Source organism: Arachis stenosperma, chromosome 10, assembly GCF_014773155.1.
Source record: "Arachis stenosperma cultivar V10309 chromosome 10, arast.V10309.gnm1.PFL2, whole genome shotgun sequence".
In the NCBI taxonomy this organism is placed as follows: domain Eukaryota; kingdom Viridiplantae; phylum Streptophyta; class Magnoliopsida; order Fabales; family Fabaceae; genus Arachis; species Arachis stenosperma.
The window spans coordinates 48,823,366-48,841,813 of record NC_080386.1 but is presented as its reverse complement, the minus strand read 5'-3'; the positions used below and the strand labels follow the sequence as shown (position 1 = coordinate 48,841,813).

At 40.9% G+C, this 18,448-nt stretch overlaps 2 non-coding genes across 2 annotated transcripts; both read left to right on the top strand.

Annotated features, from left to right (window-relative positions):
- The first annotated feature begins 1,703 nt into the window (after window positions 1-1,703).
- Window positions 1,704-1,811, top strand: LOC130959276 (small nucleolar RNA R71). Its single transcript, XR_009078369.1, has one exon. It is a non-coding gene; the product is annotated as a small nucleolar RNA R71 (small nucleolar RNA).
- Window positions 1,812-12,555: 10,744 nt separating this feature from the next.
- LOC130958787 (small nucleolar RNA R71) lies at window positions 12,556-12,663 on the top strand. The gene has a single exon (XR_009077892.1). It is a non-coding gene; the product is annotated as a small nucleolar RNA R71 (small nucleolar RNA).
- Window positions 12,664-18,448: the final 5,785 nt, after the last annotated feature.

Here is an 18,448-nt window from a genome sequence, read left to right as displayed (position 1 = left end):
GCTCTCATGGAGCCTCACATTTTCTCAGAGCAATGTTGGAACCTCCCAACACCAAACTTAGAGTTTGAATGTGGGGGTTCAACACCAAACTTAGAGTTTGGTTGTGGCCTCCCAACACCAAACTTAGAGTTTGACTGTGGGGGCTCTGTTTGACTCTGATTTGAGAGAAGCTCTTCATGCTTCCTCTCCATGGTGACAGAGGGATATCCTTGAGCCTTAAACACAAAGGATTCTTCATTCACTTGAATGATTAGTTCACCTCTATCAACATCAATCACAGCCTTAGCTGTGGCTAGGAAGGGTCTGCCAAGGATGATGGATTCATCCATGCACTTCCCAGTCTCTAGGACTATGAAATCAGCAGGGATGTAATGGTCTTCAATTTTCACCAGAACATCCTCTACAAGTCCATAAGCTTGTTTTCTTGAATTGTCTGCCATCTCTAGTGAGATTCTTGCAGCTTGCACCTCAAAGATCCCTAGCTTCTCCATTACGGAGAGAGGCATGAGGTTTATACTTGACCCTAAGTCACACAGAGCCTTCTTGAAGGTCATGGTGCCTATGGTACATGGTATTGAAAACTTCCCAGGATCTTGTCTCTTTTGAGGTAATTTCTGCCTAGACAAGTCATCCAGTTCTTTGGTGAGCAAAGGAGGTTTGTTCTCCCAAGTCTCATTTCCAAATAACTTGTCATTTAGCTTCATGATTGCTCCAAGGTATTTAGCAACTTGCTCTTCAGTGACATACTCATCCTCTTCAGAGGAAGAATACTCATCAGAGCTCATGAATGGCAGAAGTAAGTCCAATGGAATCTCTATGGTCTCATTTTGAGCCTCAGATTCCCATGGTTCCTCATTGGGGAACTCAGTGGAGGCTAGTGCACGCCCATTGAGGTCTTCCTCAGTGGCGTTCACTTCCTCTCCTTCCTCTCCAAATTCGGCCATGTTGATGGCCTTGCACTCTCCTTTTGGATTTTCTTCTGTATTGCTTGGAAGAGTACTAGGAGGGAGTTCAGTAATTTTCTTGCTCAGCTGTCCCACTTGTGCCTCCAAATTCCTAATGGAGGACCTTGTTTCAGTCATGAAACTTTGAGTGGTTTTGATTAGATCAGAGACCATGGTTGCTAAATAAGAGTGGCTCTGCTTAGAATTCTCTGTCTGTTGCTGAGAAGATGATGGAAAAGGCTTGCTATTGCTAAACCTGTTTCTTCCACCATTATTGTTATTGAAACCTTGTTGAGGTCTCTCTTGATCCTTCCATGAGAAATTTGGGTGATTTCTCCATGAAGAATTATAGGTGTTTCCATAGGGTTCTCCTAGGTAATTCACCTCTTCCATTGAAGGGTTCTCAGGATCATAGGCTTCTTCTTCAGATGAAGCATCCTTAGTACTGCTTGGTGCATTTTGCATTCCAGACAGACTTTGAGAAATCAAATTGACTTGCTGAGTCAATATTTTGTTCTGAGCCAATATGGCATTCAGAGTATCAATCTCAAGAACTCCTTTCTTCTGATTTGACCCATTGTTCACAGGATTCCTTTCAGAAGTATACATGAATTGGTTATTTGCAACTATTTCAATTAGCTCTTGAGCTTCTGTAGGCGTCTTCTTCAGATGAAGAGATCCTCCAGCAGAGCTATCCAAAGACATCTTGGATAGTTCAGACAGACCATCATAGAAAATACCTATGATGCTCCATTCAGAAAGCATGTCAGAGGGACATTTTCTGATTAATTGTTTGTATCTTTCCCAAGCTTCATAGAGGGACTCACCTTCCTTCTGTCTGAAGGTTTGGACTTCCACTCTAAGCTTACTCAATTTTTGAGGTGGAAAGAACTTTGCCAAGAAGGCATTGACTAGCTTTTCCCAAGAGTTCAGGCTGTCTTTAGGTTGTAAGTCCAACCATATTCTAGCTCTGTCTCTTACAGCAAAAGGGAATAGCATAAGTCTGTAGACCTCAGGGTCAACCCCATTAGTCTTGACAGTGTCACAGATTTGCAAGAATTCAGCTAAGAACTGATGAGGATCTTCCAATGGAAGTCCATGGAACTTGCAATTCTGTTGCATTAGAGAAACTAATTGAGGCTTAAGCTCAAAGTTGTTTGCTCCAATGGCAGGGATAGAGATGCTTCTCCCATAGAAGTCGGGAGTAGGTGCAGTAAAGTCACCCAGCACCTTCCTTGCATTGTTGGCATTGTTGTTATTTTCGGCTGCCATGGGTTCTTCTTCTTTGAAGATTTCTGTCAGGTCCTCTATAGAGAGTTGTGCCTTAGCTTCTCTTAGCTTTCGCTTCAAGGTCCTTTCAGGTTCCGGGTCAGCTTCAATAAGAATGCCTTTGTCTTTATTCCTGCTCATATGAAAGAGAAGAGAACAAGAAAAAATGGAATCCTCTATGTCACAGTATAGAGATTCCTTGAGGTGTCAGAAGAAAAGAAAAATAGAAGGAAGAAGTAGAGAATTCGAACTTAGTCAGATAGAGTTCGAATTGTGCATTGAGGAGGAGTGTTACTCCATAAATAGAAGGATGTGAGAAGAGGGGAAGAAATTTTCGAAAATTAGATAAAAGATTTTAAAAACATTTTGAAAAACTTGAATTGATTTTCGAAAACTAAGAATGGAGAAGAAATCAAGTAATTTTAGAAAAAGATTTTGAAATTATAATTTAAAAAGATATGATTTGAAAACAATTTTAAAAAGATTTGAATTTAAAAATTAATGACTTGGCTAACAAGAAAAGATATGATTCAAACATTAAACCTTTCTCAACAGAAAAGGCAACATACTTTAAAATGTTCAATCAAATCATTAATTGATAGCAAGTATCTTTGAAAAAGGAAAGAAATTGATTTTGAAAACATTTGATTGAAAAGATTTGATTTGAAAAAGATTTGATTTTGAAAAACTTTGAAAACTTGAAAAAAATTGATTTGAAAACAAAATCTTCCCTCTTGTGCCATCCTGGCGTTAAACGCCTAGAATGGTGCACATTCTGGCGTTTAACGCCCAATGCACTACCTTTTTGGGCGTTAAACGCCCAACCAGGCACCCTGGCTGGCGTTTAAACGCCAGTCTGTCCTTCTTCACTGGGCGTTTTGAACGCCCAGCTTTTTCTGTGTAATTCCTCTGCTGCATGTTCTGAATCTTCAGTTCCCTGTACTATTGACTTGAAAATAGAACCAAGATCAATGCATGCAAGACACCAAACTTAAAATTAAACACTAGACTCAAACAAGAAACATAAAATATTTTTGGTTTTTATGATTTTGTAATTTTTTTGTGCTTTTTCGAAAATTATATGAAAATAGAAAATAAAGGTTTCAGAATTCTTAATTTGAATTCCAGGAATCATTGCAATGCTAGTCTAAGACTCCGGTCCAGGAATTAGACATGGCTTCACAGCCAGCCAAGCTTTCAAAGAAAGCTTCAGTCCAAAACACTAGACATGGCCAATGGCCAGCCAAGCCTTAGCAGATCATTGCTCCAATAGCAAGATTGATAGAAATCAACAAGCTCTTGTGATGATCAGTTGAAACCTCGGTCCAATAAGATTAGACATGGCCTCACAGCCAGCCAGACTTCAACAGATCATCATGAAACTCTAGAACTCATTCTTAAGAACTCTGAAAAAAAAATACCTAATCTAAGCAACAAGATGAACCGTCAGTTGTCCATACACGAAACAATCCCCGGCAACGGCGCCAAAAACTTGGTGGACGAAATTGTGATCACTACAACTTCGCACAACTAACCAGCAAGTGCACTGAGTCGTCCAAGTAATAAACCTTACGCGAGTAAGGGTCGATCCCACGGAGATTGTTGGTATGAAGCAAGCTATGGTCACCTTGTAAATCTTAGTCAGGCAGACTCAAATAGGTATAGATGATGAATAAAACATAAAGATAAAGATAGAGATACTTATGTATATCATTGGTGAGAGCTTCAGATAAGCGTATGAAGATGCTTGTCCCTTCCGTCTCTCTGCTTTCCTACTGTCTTCATCCAATTCTTCTTACTCCTTTCCATGGCAAGCTTATGCAAGGGTTTCACCGTTGTCAGTGGCTACCTCCCATCCTCTCAGTGGAAATGTTCAACGCACCCTGTCACGGCACGGCTATCCATCTGTCGGTTCTCGATCAGGCCGGAATAGAATCCAGTGATTCTTTTGCGTCTGTCACTAACGCCCCGCCCTCAGGAGTTTGAAGCACGTCACAGTCATTCAATCATTGAATCCTACTCAGAATACCACAGACAAGGTTAGACCTTCCGGATTCTCTTGAATGCCGCCATCAGTTCTTGCCTATACCACGAAAACTCTGATCTCACGGAATGGCTGGCTCGTTTGTCAGGCGAGCGCTCGGTTGTCAGGCGATCAACCATGCATCGTGTATCAGGAATCCAAAAGATATTCACCCAATCTAAGGTAGAACGGAGGTGGTTGTCAGTCACACGTTCATAGGTGAGAATGATGATGAGTGTCACGGATCATCACATTCATCAAGTTGAAGAACAAGTGATATCTTGGAACAAGAACAAGCGGAATTGAATAGAAGAACAATAGTAATTGCATTAATGCTCGAGGTACAGCAGAGCTCCACACCTTAATCTATGGTGTGTAGAAACTCCACCGTTGAAAATACATAAGAACAAGAGTGATCATTGGCTTCGGTCCCAGAGAGGGAACCAGAAAAACCAAGATCTGATCTAAGAACTAGATGTCCAAAGATGAAAAATACAATAGTAAAAGGTCCTACTTATAGGGAACTAGTAGCTTAAGAATTACAAAGATGAGTAAATGACATAAAAATCCACTTCCGGGCCTGCTTGGTGTGTGCTTGGGCTGAGCATTGAAGCATTTTCGTGTAGAGACTTCTCTTGGAGTTAAACGCCAGCTTTTGTGCCAGTTTGGGCGTTTAACTCCCATTTTGGTGCCAGTTCCGGCGTTTAACGCTGGGATTTCTGAAGGTGACTTTGAACGCCGGTTTGGGCCATCAAATCTTGGGCAAAGTATGGACTATTATATATTGCTGGAAAGCCCAGGATGTCTACTTTCCAACGCCATTGAGAGCGCGCCAATTGGGCTTTTGTAGCTCCAGAAAATCCACTTCGAGTGCAGGGAGGTCAGAATCCAACAGCATCTGTAGTCCTTTTCAGTCTCTGAATCAGATTTTTGCTCAGGTCCCTCAATTTCAGCCAGAAAATACCTGAAATCACAGAAAAACACACAAACTCATAGTAAAGTCCAGAAAAGTAAATTTTAACTAAAAACTAATAAAAATATACTAAAAACTAACTAGATCATACTAAAAACATACTAAAAACAATGCCAAAAAGCGTATAAATTATCCGCTCATCAATAACACAAAAAGGTCCACTAGTAAAGGTGGACTTCACTATAAACCCAACCTCCTTATAGAGGTCTGACACCAACATAAGGTCCAGCTCTACTTGACTTAACAAGTAATTGCCTCCTTAAATCTTTCTTACTATCTCTACCTCTTCTAGAAGGTAGATCCCAACAAACTCTTAAGATAAAGGAAACGTTTATCCATCAGAAAAGATGGAACTGCTCTAACAAAGGTGGTCATCAACTCTATTATAAATACATTGGAACCCCCAGGTATAACACACGTTCCAACCTACTAAAAACATGCCTAAAGCCCTTGCTAACTTAAGCATCAGAATCTCTTGCAAGTACTACCCCCCACCTCCTTACAAGGAACTCGGACAGGCAGTACCTTGGCATAAACAAGTCAGTCGCTGCCCTTCAAAGGGATCTGGGCCTCTCAACGTTTCAAGCAACCCTAAAAATATTGGCGCTTGCTGGGGACCTGGAATTCTCCCTTTGACAAATAGCGGACCACGAGCACGAAGATGGCCACACGACATCTAAATCTAAGCAAGAATCTCAACCAAAAAACCAAGCCCTCTTACTTCCTCTTCTACCACTACACCAAGGTCCTTATGGGGAAGGGACCTTCAGAAATCCTCAACCAAGGAGGATCCATTCCGAGGTCTACCATCTTGAGGATGAAGACCGCCCTCATACAACTGAGATCCTAAACCTGGTTCATGGTCAGGAGGATCGACTGCAACAACTTGAACACAAGGCTGAACGACAACGGGAAGCAAAACAAAAATTATGAAGAGAAATAAGACGACGGAAGGAGCTTGAAGATAAGCTCCAAAAACTGGAAGCTGATCTACAAAGTAGGAATAATCAGGCGGAGTGGTGCACGAAATTGTGATCAATACTTTTCAAAACATAAACAATCCCTAGTAATGGCTCCAAAGATTTGGTGCTCAATACCATGGCATAAACACAACTTCGCACAACTAACCAGCAAGTGCACTGGGTCGTCCAAGTAATAAACCTTACGCGAGTAAGGGTCGATCCCACGGAGATTGGTGGTATGAAGCAAGCTATGGTCACCTTGTAAATCTCAGTCAGGCAGACTCAATTGGGTATAGTGATAAACGAATAAAGCATAAAGATAAAGATAGAGATACTTATGTATATCATTGGTGAGAGCTTCAGATAAGCGTATGAAGATGCCTTCCCTTCCGTCTCTCTGCTTTCCTACTGTCTTCATCCAATCCTTCTTACTCCTTTCCATGGCAAGCTCATGTAGGGTTTCACCGTTGTCAGTGGCTACCTCCCATCCTCTCAGTGAAAATACGTCCCTGATGCTCTGTCACAGCATAGGCTAATCATCTGTTGGTTCTCGGTCCGGCCGGAATAGAATCCAGTGATTCTTTTGCGTCTGTCACTAACGCCCCGCCTTTCGGAGTTTGAAGCACGTCACAGTCATTCAATCATTGAATCCTACTCAGAATACCACAGACAAGGTTAGACCTTCCGGATTCTCTTGAATGCCGCCATCAGTTCTTGCCTATACCACGAAGACTTTGATCTCACGGAATGGCTGGCTCGTTTGTCAGGCGAGCACTCGGTTGTCAGGTGATCAACCATGCATCATGCAATCAGAAATCCAAGAGATATTCACTAAGCCTCGAATGCTTGTAGAATAAGAATGGTTGTCAGTCACCTTGTTCATGAGTGAGAATGATGATGAGTGTCAATCATCACCTTCATCAAGTTGAAGAACAAGTGATATCTTGGACAAAGAACAAGCGGAATTGAATAGAAGAACAATAGTAATTGCATTAATACTCGAGGTACAGCAGAGCTCCACACCTTAATCTATGGTGTGTAGAAACTCCACCGTTGAAAATACATAAGAACAAGGTCTAGGCATGGCCGAATGGCCAGCCTCCCAAATGATCTAAGATAGCATAAAACTCAAAGATAGCTACCCCGATTTGTGCAAATACAATAGTAAAAGGTCCTACTTATAGAAAACTAGTAGCCTAAGGTGTACAAAGATGAGTAAATGACATAAAAATCCACTTCCGGGCCCACTTGGTGTGTGCTTGGGCTGAGCAATGAAGCATTTTCGTGTAGAGACTTGTCTTGGAGTTAAACGCCAGCTTTTATGCCAGTTTGGGCGTTTAACTCCCATTCAGGTGCCAGTTCCGGCGTTTAACGCTGGAATTTCTTGAGGTGACTTTGAACGCCGGTTTGGGCCATCAAATCTTGGGCAAAGTATGGACTATCATATATTGCTGGAAAGCCCAGGATGTCTACTTTCCAACGCCGTTGAGAGCACGCCAATTGGGCTTCTGTAGCTCCAGAAAATCCACTTCGAGTGCAGGGAGGTCAGAATCCAACAGCATCTGCAGTTCTTTTCAGTCTCTGAATCAGATTTTTGCTCAGAACCTTCAATTTCAGCCAGAAAATACCTGAAATCACAGAAAAACACAAACTCATAGTAAAGTCCAGAAAAGTGAATTTTAACTAAAAACTAATAAAAATATACTAAAAACTAACTAGATCATACTAAAAACATACTAAAAACAATGCCAAAAAGTGTACAAATTATCCGCTCATCACAACACCAAACTTAAATTGTTGCTTGTCCCCAAGCAACTGAAAATCAAATAAGATAAAAAGAAGAGAATATGCAATGAACTCCAAAAACATCTATGAAGATCAGTATTAATTAGATGAGCGGGGCTTTTAGCTTTTTGCCTCTGAATAGTTTTGGCATCTCACTTTATCCTTTGGAACTCAGAATGATTGGCTTCTTTAGGAACTCAGAATCCAGATAGTGTTATTGATTCTCCTAGTTAAGTATGATGATTCTTGAACACAGCTACTTTATTGAGTCTTGGCTGTGGCCCAAAGCACTCTGTCTTCCAGTATTACCACCGGATACATACATGCCACAGACACATAATTGGGTGAACCTTTTCAGATTGTGACTCAGCTTTGCTAAAGTCCCCAATTAGAGGTGTCCAGGGTTCTTAAGCACACTCTTATTGCCTTGGATCACAACTTTATTTCATTCTTTTTCTTTCTTTTTCTCTTTTTTTTTTCGGTTTTTTTTTTCGCTTGCTTTCTCTTTTTTTTTTGTATTCACTGCTTTTTCTTGCTTCAAGAATCATTTTTATGATTTTTCAGATCCTCAGTAACATGTCTCCTTTCTCATCATTCTTTCAAGAGCCAACATTCGTGAACCACAAATTCAAAAGACATATGCACTGTTCAAGCATACATTCAGAGAACAAAAGTGTTGCCACCACATCAAAATAATTAAACTGTTATAAAATTCAAAATTCATGCAATTCTTTTCCTTTTCAATTAAGCACGTTTTTATTTAAGAAAGGTGATGGATTCATAGGACATTCATAACTTTAAGGCATAAACACTAAGACACTAATGATCATAAGACACAAACATGGATAAACATAAGCACTAAAATTCAAAAAACAGAAGAATAAAGAACAAGGAAATCAAGGAACGGGTCCACCTTAGTGATGGCGGCTCTTCCTTCCTCTTGAAGGTCCTATGGAGTGCTTAAGCTCCTCAATGTCTCTTCCTTGCCTTTGTTGCTCCTCTCTCATGATTCTTTGATCTTCTCTTATTTCATGGAGGAGAATGGAGTGTTCTTGGTCCTCCACCCTTAGTTGTCCCATGTTGGAACTCAATTCTCCTAGGGAGGTGTTTAGTTGCTCCCAATAGTTTTGTGGAGGAAAGTGCATCCCTTGAGGCATCTCAGGGATCTCATGATGAGAGGGGTCTCTTGTGTGCTCCATCCTTTTCTTGGTGATGGGCTTATCCTCATCAATGGTGATATCTCCCTCTATGTCAACTCCAACTGAATAACAGAGGTGACAAATGAGGTGAGGAAAGGCTAACCTTGCTAAGGTAGAGGACTTATCCGCCACCTTGTAGAGTTCTTGGGCTATGACCTCATGAACTTCCACTTCTTCTCTAATCATGATGCTATGGATCATGATGGCCCGGTCTAGAGTAACTTCAGACCGGTTGCTAGTGGGAATGATTGAGCGTTGGATAAACTCCAACCATCCTCTAGCCACGGGTTTGAGGTCATGCCTTCTCAATTGAACCGGCTTGCCTCTTGAATCTCTCTTCCATTGTGCGCCCTCTTCACATATGATTGTGAGGACTTGGTCCAACCTTTGATCAAAGTTGACCCTTCTTGTGTAAGGATGTTCATCCCCTTGCATCATAGGCAAGTTGAACGCCACCCTCACACTTTCCGGACTAAAATCCAAGTATTTTCCCCGAACCATAGTAAGATAATTCTTTGGATCCGGGTTCACACTTTGATCATGGTTCTTGGTGATCCATGCATTGGCATAGAACTCTTGAACCATCAAGATTCCGACTTGTTGAATGGGGTTGGTAAGCACTTCCCAACCTCTTCTTCGGATCTCATGGCGGATCTCCGGATATTCACCCTTTTTGAGTGAAAAGGGGACCTCGGGGATCACCTTCTTCAAGGCCACAACTTCATAGAAGTGGTCTTGATGCACCCTTGAGATGAATCTATCCATCTCCCATGACTCGGAGGTGGAAGCTTTTGCTTTCCCTTTCCTCTTTCTAGAGGTTTTTCCGGCCTTGGATGCCATAAATGGTTATGGAAAAACGAAAAAGCAACGCTTTTACCACACCAAACTTAAAATGGTTGCTCGTCCTCGAGCAAAAGAAGAAAGAAGAGAGTAGAAGAAGAAGAAATGAGGAAGAGGGAGATGGTGGTGTATTCGGCCAAAGAGGGGGAGAAGTGTTGTTTAGGTTGTGTGAAAATGAAGGAGTGAAGAAGGGTATTTATAGGAGAGAGGGGAGAGGGGGTTCGGCCATTATGGGTGGGTTTGGGAGGGAAAGTGGTTTGAATTTGAAGGGTGAGGTTGGTGGGGTTTTATGAAGGATGGATGTGAGTGGTGAAGAGAAAGATGGGATTTGATAGGTGAAGGGTTTTTGGGGAAGAGGTGTTGAGGTGATTGGTGAATGGGGGAAGAAGAAAGAGAGTGGTGGTGGGGTCCTGTGGGGTCCACAGATCCTGTGGTGTCAAGGAAAAGTCATCCCTGCACCAAATGGCATCAAAATTCACGTTTTGAGCCATTACTGGCGTTAAACGCCGGGCTGGTGCCCATTCCTGGTGTTTAACGCCAGGTTCTTGCCCTTTTCTGGCGTTTAACGCCAGTCTGGTGCCCCTTTCTGGTGTTAAACGCCCAGAATGGTGCCAGACTGGGCGTTAAACGCCCATCTGCTAGGTTCACTGGCGTTTGAACGCCAGCAGCTTCTTCCTCCAGGGTGTGCTGTTTTTCTTCCTGTTTTTCATTCTGTTTTTGCTTTTTCAATTAATTTTGTGACTTCTTATGATCATCAACCTACAAAATAAAATAAAATAACAAAGGAAAATATGTAAAATATAATATAGGGTTGCCTCCCAACAAGCGCTTCTTTAATGTCAGTAGCTTGACAGAGGACTCTCATGGAGCCTCACAGATACTCAGAGCAATGTTGGAACCTCCCAACACCAAACTTAGAGTTTGAATGTGGGGGTTCAACACCAAACTTAGAGTTTGGTTGTGGCCTCCCAACACCAAACTTAGAGTTTGACTGTGGGGGCTCTGTTTGTCTCTGAATTGAGAGAAGCTCTTCATGCTTCCTCTCCATGGTGATAGAGGGATATCCTTGAGCCTTAAACACAAAGGATTCTCCATTCACTTGAATGATCAGTTCACCTCTATCAACATCAATCACAGCCTTTGCTGTGGCTAGGAAAGGTCTGCCAAGGATGATGGTTTCATCAATGCATTTCCTAGTCTCTAGGACTATGAAATCAGTAGGGATGTAATGGTCTTCAATCTTAACCAAAACATTCTCTACAAGTCCATAAGCTTGTTTTCTTGAGTTGTCTGCCATCTCTAGTGAGATTTTTGCAGCTTGTACCTCAAAGAGCCTTAGCTTCTCCATTACTGAGAGAGGCATGAGGTTTACACTTGACCCTAAGTCACACAGAGCCTTCTTGAAGGTCATGGTGCCTATGGTTCAAGGTATGGAAAACTTCCCAGGGTCTTGTCTCTTTTGAGGTAATTTCTGCCTAGACAAGTCATCCAGTTCTTTGGTGCGCAAAGGAGGTTCATCCTCCCAAGTCTCATTTCCAAATAACTTGTCATTTAGCTTCATGATTGCTCCAAGGTATTTAGCAACTTGCTCTTAAGTGACATACTCATCCTCTTCAGAGGAAGAATACTCATCAGAGCTCATGAAAGGCAAAAGTAAGTCCAATGGAATCTCTATGGTCTCATTTTGAGTCCCAGATTCCCATGGTTCCTCATTGGGGAACTCATTGGAGGCTAGTGCACGCCCATTGAGGTCTTCCTCAGTGGCGTTCACTTCCTCCCCTTCCTCTCCAAATTCGGCCATATTGATGGCTTTGCACTCTCCTTTTGGATTTTCTTCTGTGTTGCTTGGAAGAGTACTTGGAGGGAGTTCAGTAACTTTCTTGCTCAGCTGTCCCACTTGTCCTTCCAAATTCCTAATGGAAGACCTTGTTTCAGTCATGAAACTTTGAGTGGTTTTGATTAGATCAGAGACCATGGTTGCTAAGTCAGAGGGGTTCTGCTTAGAATTCTCTGTCTGTTGCTGAGAAGATGATGGAAAAGGCTTGCCATTGCTAAACCTGTTTCTTCCACCATTGTTGTTGTTGAAACCTTGTTGAGGTCTCTCTTGATTCTTCCATGAGAGATTTGGGTGATTTCTCCATGAAGAATTATAGGTGTTACCATAGGGTTCTCCTAGGTAATTCACCTCTTCCATTGAAGGGTTCTCAGGATCGTAAGCTTCTTCCTCAGATGAAGCATCCTTAGTACTGCCAGGTGCATGTTGCATTCCAGACAGACTTTGAGAAATCAAATTGACTTGTTGAGTCAATATTTTATTCTGAGCCAAAATGGCGTTCAGAGTATCAATCTCAAGAACTCCTTTCTTCTGACTTGTCCCATTGTTCACAGGATTCCTTTCAGAAGTGTACATGAATTGGTTATTTGCAACCATTTCAATGAGCTCTTGAGCTTCTGTAGGCGTCTTCTTCAGATGAAGAGATCCTCCAGCAGAGCTATCCAAGGACATCTTAGATAGTTCAGAGAGACTATCATAGAAAATACCTATGATGCTCCATTCAGAAAGCATGTCAGAAGGACATTTTCTGATCAATTGTTTGTATCTTTCCCAAGCTTCATAGAGGGATTCTCCATCCTTCTGTCTGAAGGTTTGGACTTCCACTATAAGCTTACTCCATCTTTGTGGTGGAAAGAACTTTGCCAAGAAGGCATTGACTAGCTTTTCCCAAGAGTCCAGGCTTTCTTTAGGTTGAGAGTCCAACCATATTCTAGCTCTGTCTCTTACAGCAAAAGGGAATAGCATCAGTCTATAGACCTCAGGGTCTACCCCATTAGTCTTGACTGTGTCACAGATTTGCTAGAATTCAGCTAAGAACTGATGAGGATCTTCCATTGGAAGTCCATGGAACTTGCAATTCTGTTGCATTAGAGAAACTAATTGAGGTTTAAGCTCAAAGTTGTTTGCCCCAATGGCAGGGATAGAGATGCTTCTCCCATAGAAGTCGGGAGTAGGTGCAGTAAAGTCACCCAGCACCTTCCTTGCATTGTTTGCATTATTGTTGTTTTCGGCTGCCATGTCTTCTTCTTCTTTGAAGAATTCGGTCAGGTCCTCTAAAGAGAGTTGTGCTTTGGCTTCTCTTAGCTTTCTCTTCAAGGTCCTTTCGGGTTCAGGGTCAGCTTCAACAAGAATGCCTTTGTCTCTGCTCCTGCTCATATGAAAGAGAAGAGAACAAGAAAATGTGGAATTTTCTATGTCACAGTATAGAGATTCCTTGAGGTGTCAGAGGAAAAGAGAAATAGAAAGAAGAAGGAGAAAAAGAATTCGAACTTTAATTAGATAAGGTTCGAATTGTGCATTGAGAAGGAGTGGTACTCCATAAATAGAAGGATGTGGGAAGAGATGAAGGTAATTTTCGAAAATCAAATTAAAAAAAAAAAGATTTTGAAAACATTTTGAAAAACACTTAATTGATTTTCGAAAATAAAAGTGAGAAAGAAATTAAGTGATTTTTGAAAAAAAGATTTTGAAATTAGAAGTTAAAAAGGTTTGATTGAAAAATTATTTTGAAAAAGATGTGGTTAAGAAGATATGATTGGAAAGTTATGCTTTTAAAAAGATGTGATTGAGAAGATATGATTTGAAAACAATTTTAAAAAGATTTGATTTTAAAAAATAATGACTTGCCTAACAAGAAAAGATATGATTCAAACATTAAACCTTTCTCAACAGAAAAGGCAACAAATTTGAGATGTTCAATTAAATCATTAATTGTTAGTAAGTATCTTTGAAAAAGGAAAGAAATTGATTTTGAAAACATTTGATTGAAAAGATTTGATTTGAAAAAGATTTGATTTTGAAAAACTTTGAAAACCTAAAAAAAATTGATTTGAAAAACAAAATCTTCCCCCTAGCACCATCCTGGCGTTAAACGCCCAAAATGGTATCCATTCTGGTGTTTAACGCCCAAAATGCACCCTTTTTGGGCGTTAAACGCCCAACCAGGTGCCCTGGCTGGCGTTTAAACGCCAGTCTGCCTTCTTCACTGGGCATTTTTGAATGCCCAGCTTTTTCTGTATAATTCCTCTGCAGTATGTTCTGAATCTTCAATTCTCTGTATTATTGACTTGAAAAGACACAAATAAAAAATATTTTTGGATTTTTAATAATCAAAATGCAACAAGAATCAAATAACAATGCATGCAAGACACCAAACTTAGCAGTTTGTATACTACTGACACTATATGAGACACATAAACACTCAAGTCAAAAGAATTCAAAGATCAGAGTAAGAAATCATCAAGAATTACTCGAAGATCCTTAAGACACATGAATGAATGTAATTGACACCAAACTTAAGATGAGACACTAGACTCAAGCAAGAAACATCAAATATTTTTGGTTTTTATGGTTTTTGTGAATTTTTTTGTGATTTTCGAAAATTAAGTGGAAAAAGATATCAAAATTCTTGATGAGAATTCCAGGAATCAGTGCAATGCTAGTCTAAGACTCCGGTCCAGGAATTAGACATGGCTTCACAGCCAGCCAAGCTTTCAAAGAAAGCTTCGGTCCAAAACACTAGACATGGCCAAAGGCCAGCCAAGCCTTAGCAGATCACTGCCCCAAAAGTAAGATCAACAAGCTCTTGTGATGATAAGTTGAAACCTCGGTCCAATGAAATTAGACATGGCTTTACAGCCAGCCAGATTTCAGCAAATCATCATGAAACTCTAGAATTCATCTTCAAGAATTTCGAAAAAATAAATGCCTAATCTAAGCAACAAGATGAACCGTCAGTTGTCCATACACAAGAACAATCCCCGGCAACGGCGCCAAAAACTTGGTGCACGAAATTGTGATCAATACTTTTCAAAACATAAACAATCCCTAGTAATGGCTCCAAAGATTTGGTGCTCAATACCATGGCATAAACACAACTTCGCACAACTAACCAGCAAGTGCACTGGGTCGTCCAAGTAATAAACCTTACGCGAGTAAGGGTCGATCCCACGGAGATTGGTGGTATGAAGCAAGCTATGGTCACCTTGTAAATCTCAGTCAGGCAGACTCAATTGGGTATAGTGATAAACGAATAAAGCATAAAGATAAAGATAGAGATACTTATGTATATCATTGGTGAGAGCTTCAGATAAGCGTATGAAGATGCCTTCCCTTCCGTCTCTCTGCTTTCCTACTGTCTTCATCCAATCCTTCTTACTCCTTTCCATGGCAAGCTCATGTAGGGTTTCACCGTTGTCAGTGGCTACCTCCCATCCTCTCAGTGAAAATACGTCCCTGATGCTCTGTCACAGCATAGGCTAATCATCTGTCGGTTCTCGGTCCGGCCGGAATAGAATCCAGTGATTCTTTTGCGTCTGTCACTAACGCCCCGCCTTTCGGAGTTTGAAGCACGTCACAGTCATTCAATCATTGAATCCTACTCAGAATACCACAGACAAGGTTAGACCTTCCGGATTCTCTTGAATGCCGCCATCAGTTCTTGCCTATACCACGAAGACTCTGATCTCACGGAATGGCTGGCTCGTTTGTCAGGCGAGCACTCGGTTGTCAGGCGATCAACCATGCATCATGCAATCAGAAATCCAAGAGATATTCACTAAGCCTCGAATGCTTGTAGAACAAGAATGGTTGTCAGTCACCTTGTTCATGAGTGAGAATGATGATGAGTGTCAATCATCACCTTCATCAAGTTGAAGAACAAGTGATATCTTGGACAAAGAACAAGCGGAATTGAATAGAAGAACAATAGTAATTGCATTAATACTCGAGGTACAGCAGAGCTCCACACCTTAATCTATGGTGTGTAGAAACTCCACCGTTGAAAATACATAAGAACAAGGTCTAGGCATGGCCGAATGGCCAGCCTCCCAAATGATCTAAGATAGCATAAAACTCAAAGATAGCTACCCCGATTTGTGCAAATACAATAGTAAAAGGTCCTACTTATAGAAAACTAGTAGCCTAAGGTGTACAAAGATGAGTAAATGACATAAAAATCCACTTCTGGGCCCACTTGGTGTGTGCTTGGGCTGAGCAATGAAGCATTTTCGTGTAGAGACTTGTCTTGGAGTTAAACGCCAGCTTTTATGCCAGTTTGGGCGTTTAACTCCCATTCAGGTGCCAGTTCCGGCGTTTAACGCTGGAATTTCTTGAGGTGACTTTGAACGCCGGTTTGGGCCATCAAATCTTGGGCAAAGTATGGACTATCACATATTTCTGGAAAGCCCAGGATGTCTACTTTCCAACGCCGTTGAGAGCGCGCCAATTGGGCTTCTGTAGCTCCAGAAAATCCACTTCGAGTGCAGGGAGGTCAGAATCCAACAGCATCTGCAGTCCTTTTCAGTCTCTGAATCAGATTTTTGCTCAGAACCTTCAATTTCAGCCAGAAAATACCTGAAATCACAGAAAAACACACAAACTCATAGTAAAGTCCAGAAAAGTGAATTTTAACTAAAAACTAATAAAAATATACTAAAAACTAACTAGATCATACTAAAAACATACTAAAAACAATGCCAAAAAGTGTACAAATTATCCGCTCATCACGGAGCATGATGCGTGTGCATCTTATACCTATTTTCTGCTTATTTTCTAGTTGAATTTAGTTAGAATTTAGTAAGTGTAATTATATTTTAGTGTTAAAATCCTCTTTAGATGCTACTTTGAGTTGTTTTGGTATTTTTATTATTTTAGGTAAAACTCGGGCCAATTTGGCAGAGTTTTGTGCAAAAAAGAGGAAGAAAGTGGATGTTGTCAACCCTGACCTCTTTGCACTCCAACGAGCATAACTTGAGCTACAGAGGTCCAATTGATGCAGTTCTAACAGCGTTGGAAAAGCCAACTTTTAGAACTTTCCAACAATATATAATAGTCTATATTTTATTTTTCTTAAAAAATTTTGATATATAATAGTCTAAACTTTAACGCATATGAACAAGGAATAGGATTGGAGAATAATTAGTTCACTTTTTCAAGAAAGAAACCTCAGACAAAACCTTAAGACAAATCATGGAGAAACAAGATACATAACTGAGCAATCCCGAGACGTAACTTCTAATGTTTCCAAAACCCACGATTTGCGTTAGCTATTACTTCTATTTTGTTGATGACAACCCATTAGTGTTCCCATATACATAAGTCATTAGTATTAAGTTGGCCAGACTTAATACCATGAGGAATACAATGGTAAGATAACATCATTAATCAACAGACAGTAACGCATATAAAATCTAAACTTTTGTCATTAAGAAAAGTCTTATCGCGTGAGAGAAACTTAGAGTGCAGTGAAGCATAGTCAATCCATTTCCAAGGCTCTAACAAGAAAGACTGCTCTGATACCATAATGTAACACCATAACTTTTAGCACCTCATGAATGTACTAAAAGTTCGAGCGCTACTTACCTCTATTCCTTTAGTTTCATATATATTTATTTAATATTGAGCCTTCGCGAATACCAACCGAAGTTTTATTTCAGAAAACGATGAGTCTATACTTTAAACTATTTAATCACAAATATATATATATATATATATATATATATATATATATTTACATAGCATTAAATACATAGATGGTGGACGAAATTGTGATTTGTACTCTTTGTATTTGTATGAAATTTAATTCGAGATAATAGCTCTTTACTATGTGTAGACACAACTCCGTTCAACTAACCAGCAAGTGTACTGGGTCGTCCAAGTAATAAACCTTATGTGAGTAAGGGTCGATCCCACAGAGATTGTTGGTATGAAGCAAGTGTTCCGAGGGTTACCTGAAACTGGGGGTCGATCTCGGACGAGATCTTCTGTACTGGTTGGTGCTAACGTGTCCGGCTGGTGGGAGACGGCCGGAGCTATCGTGTCCGACTTGTTGGACTGGCTGTACTGCTGATCCTTCGTCACCGGAGGGTGGGGGGTACCTGCAAGAGACTCCGATGCTTAAGTTAGCATGGGTATTAAACAGGTTTTATGTAGAATCAGAGTATGAGTTATACCTGGGTGCTCCAGTGTATTTATAATGGTGAGATGTGGCCTCCTGTGGATAGGATAAGTTAGTTATCTTATCTTATCTTTAAGTGAGGTCATCTTATCTTCAAGGGAACCGCCTTTATCTTTCTGGGCTTTAGCCGACTTTAGATTGGGCTATGTTCCTTCGTTTTGGGCCTGCTTTGGGCTCCTTTGGCGAGTTGGCCGAGCTCTTTGAGAAGAGGTCGGGCATTTTAGCCGAGCTCTTTGAGAAGAGGTCGGGCATTTTAGCCGAGCTCTTTGAGAAGAGGTCGGGCATTTTAGCCGAGCTCTTTGAGAAGAGGTCGGGCACTTAGCCGAGCTCTTTGAGAAGAGGTCGGGCACTTAGCCGAGCTCTTTGAGAAGAGGTCGGATGATAGCCTGACCTGAAGAGGTCGGTTGGCTTGTTGCTAAACATCCCAGGTCGGACATCTTG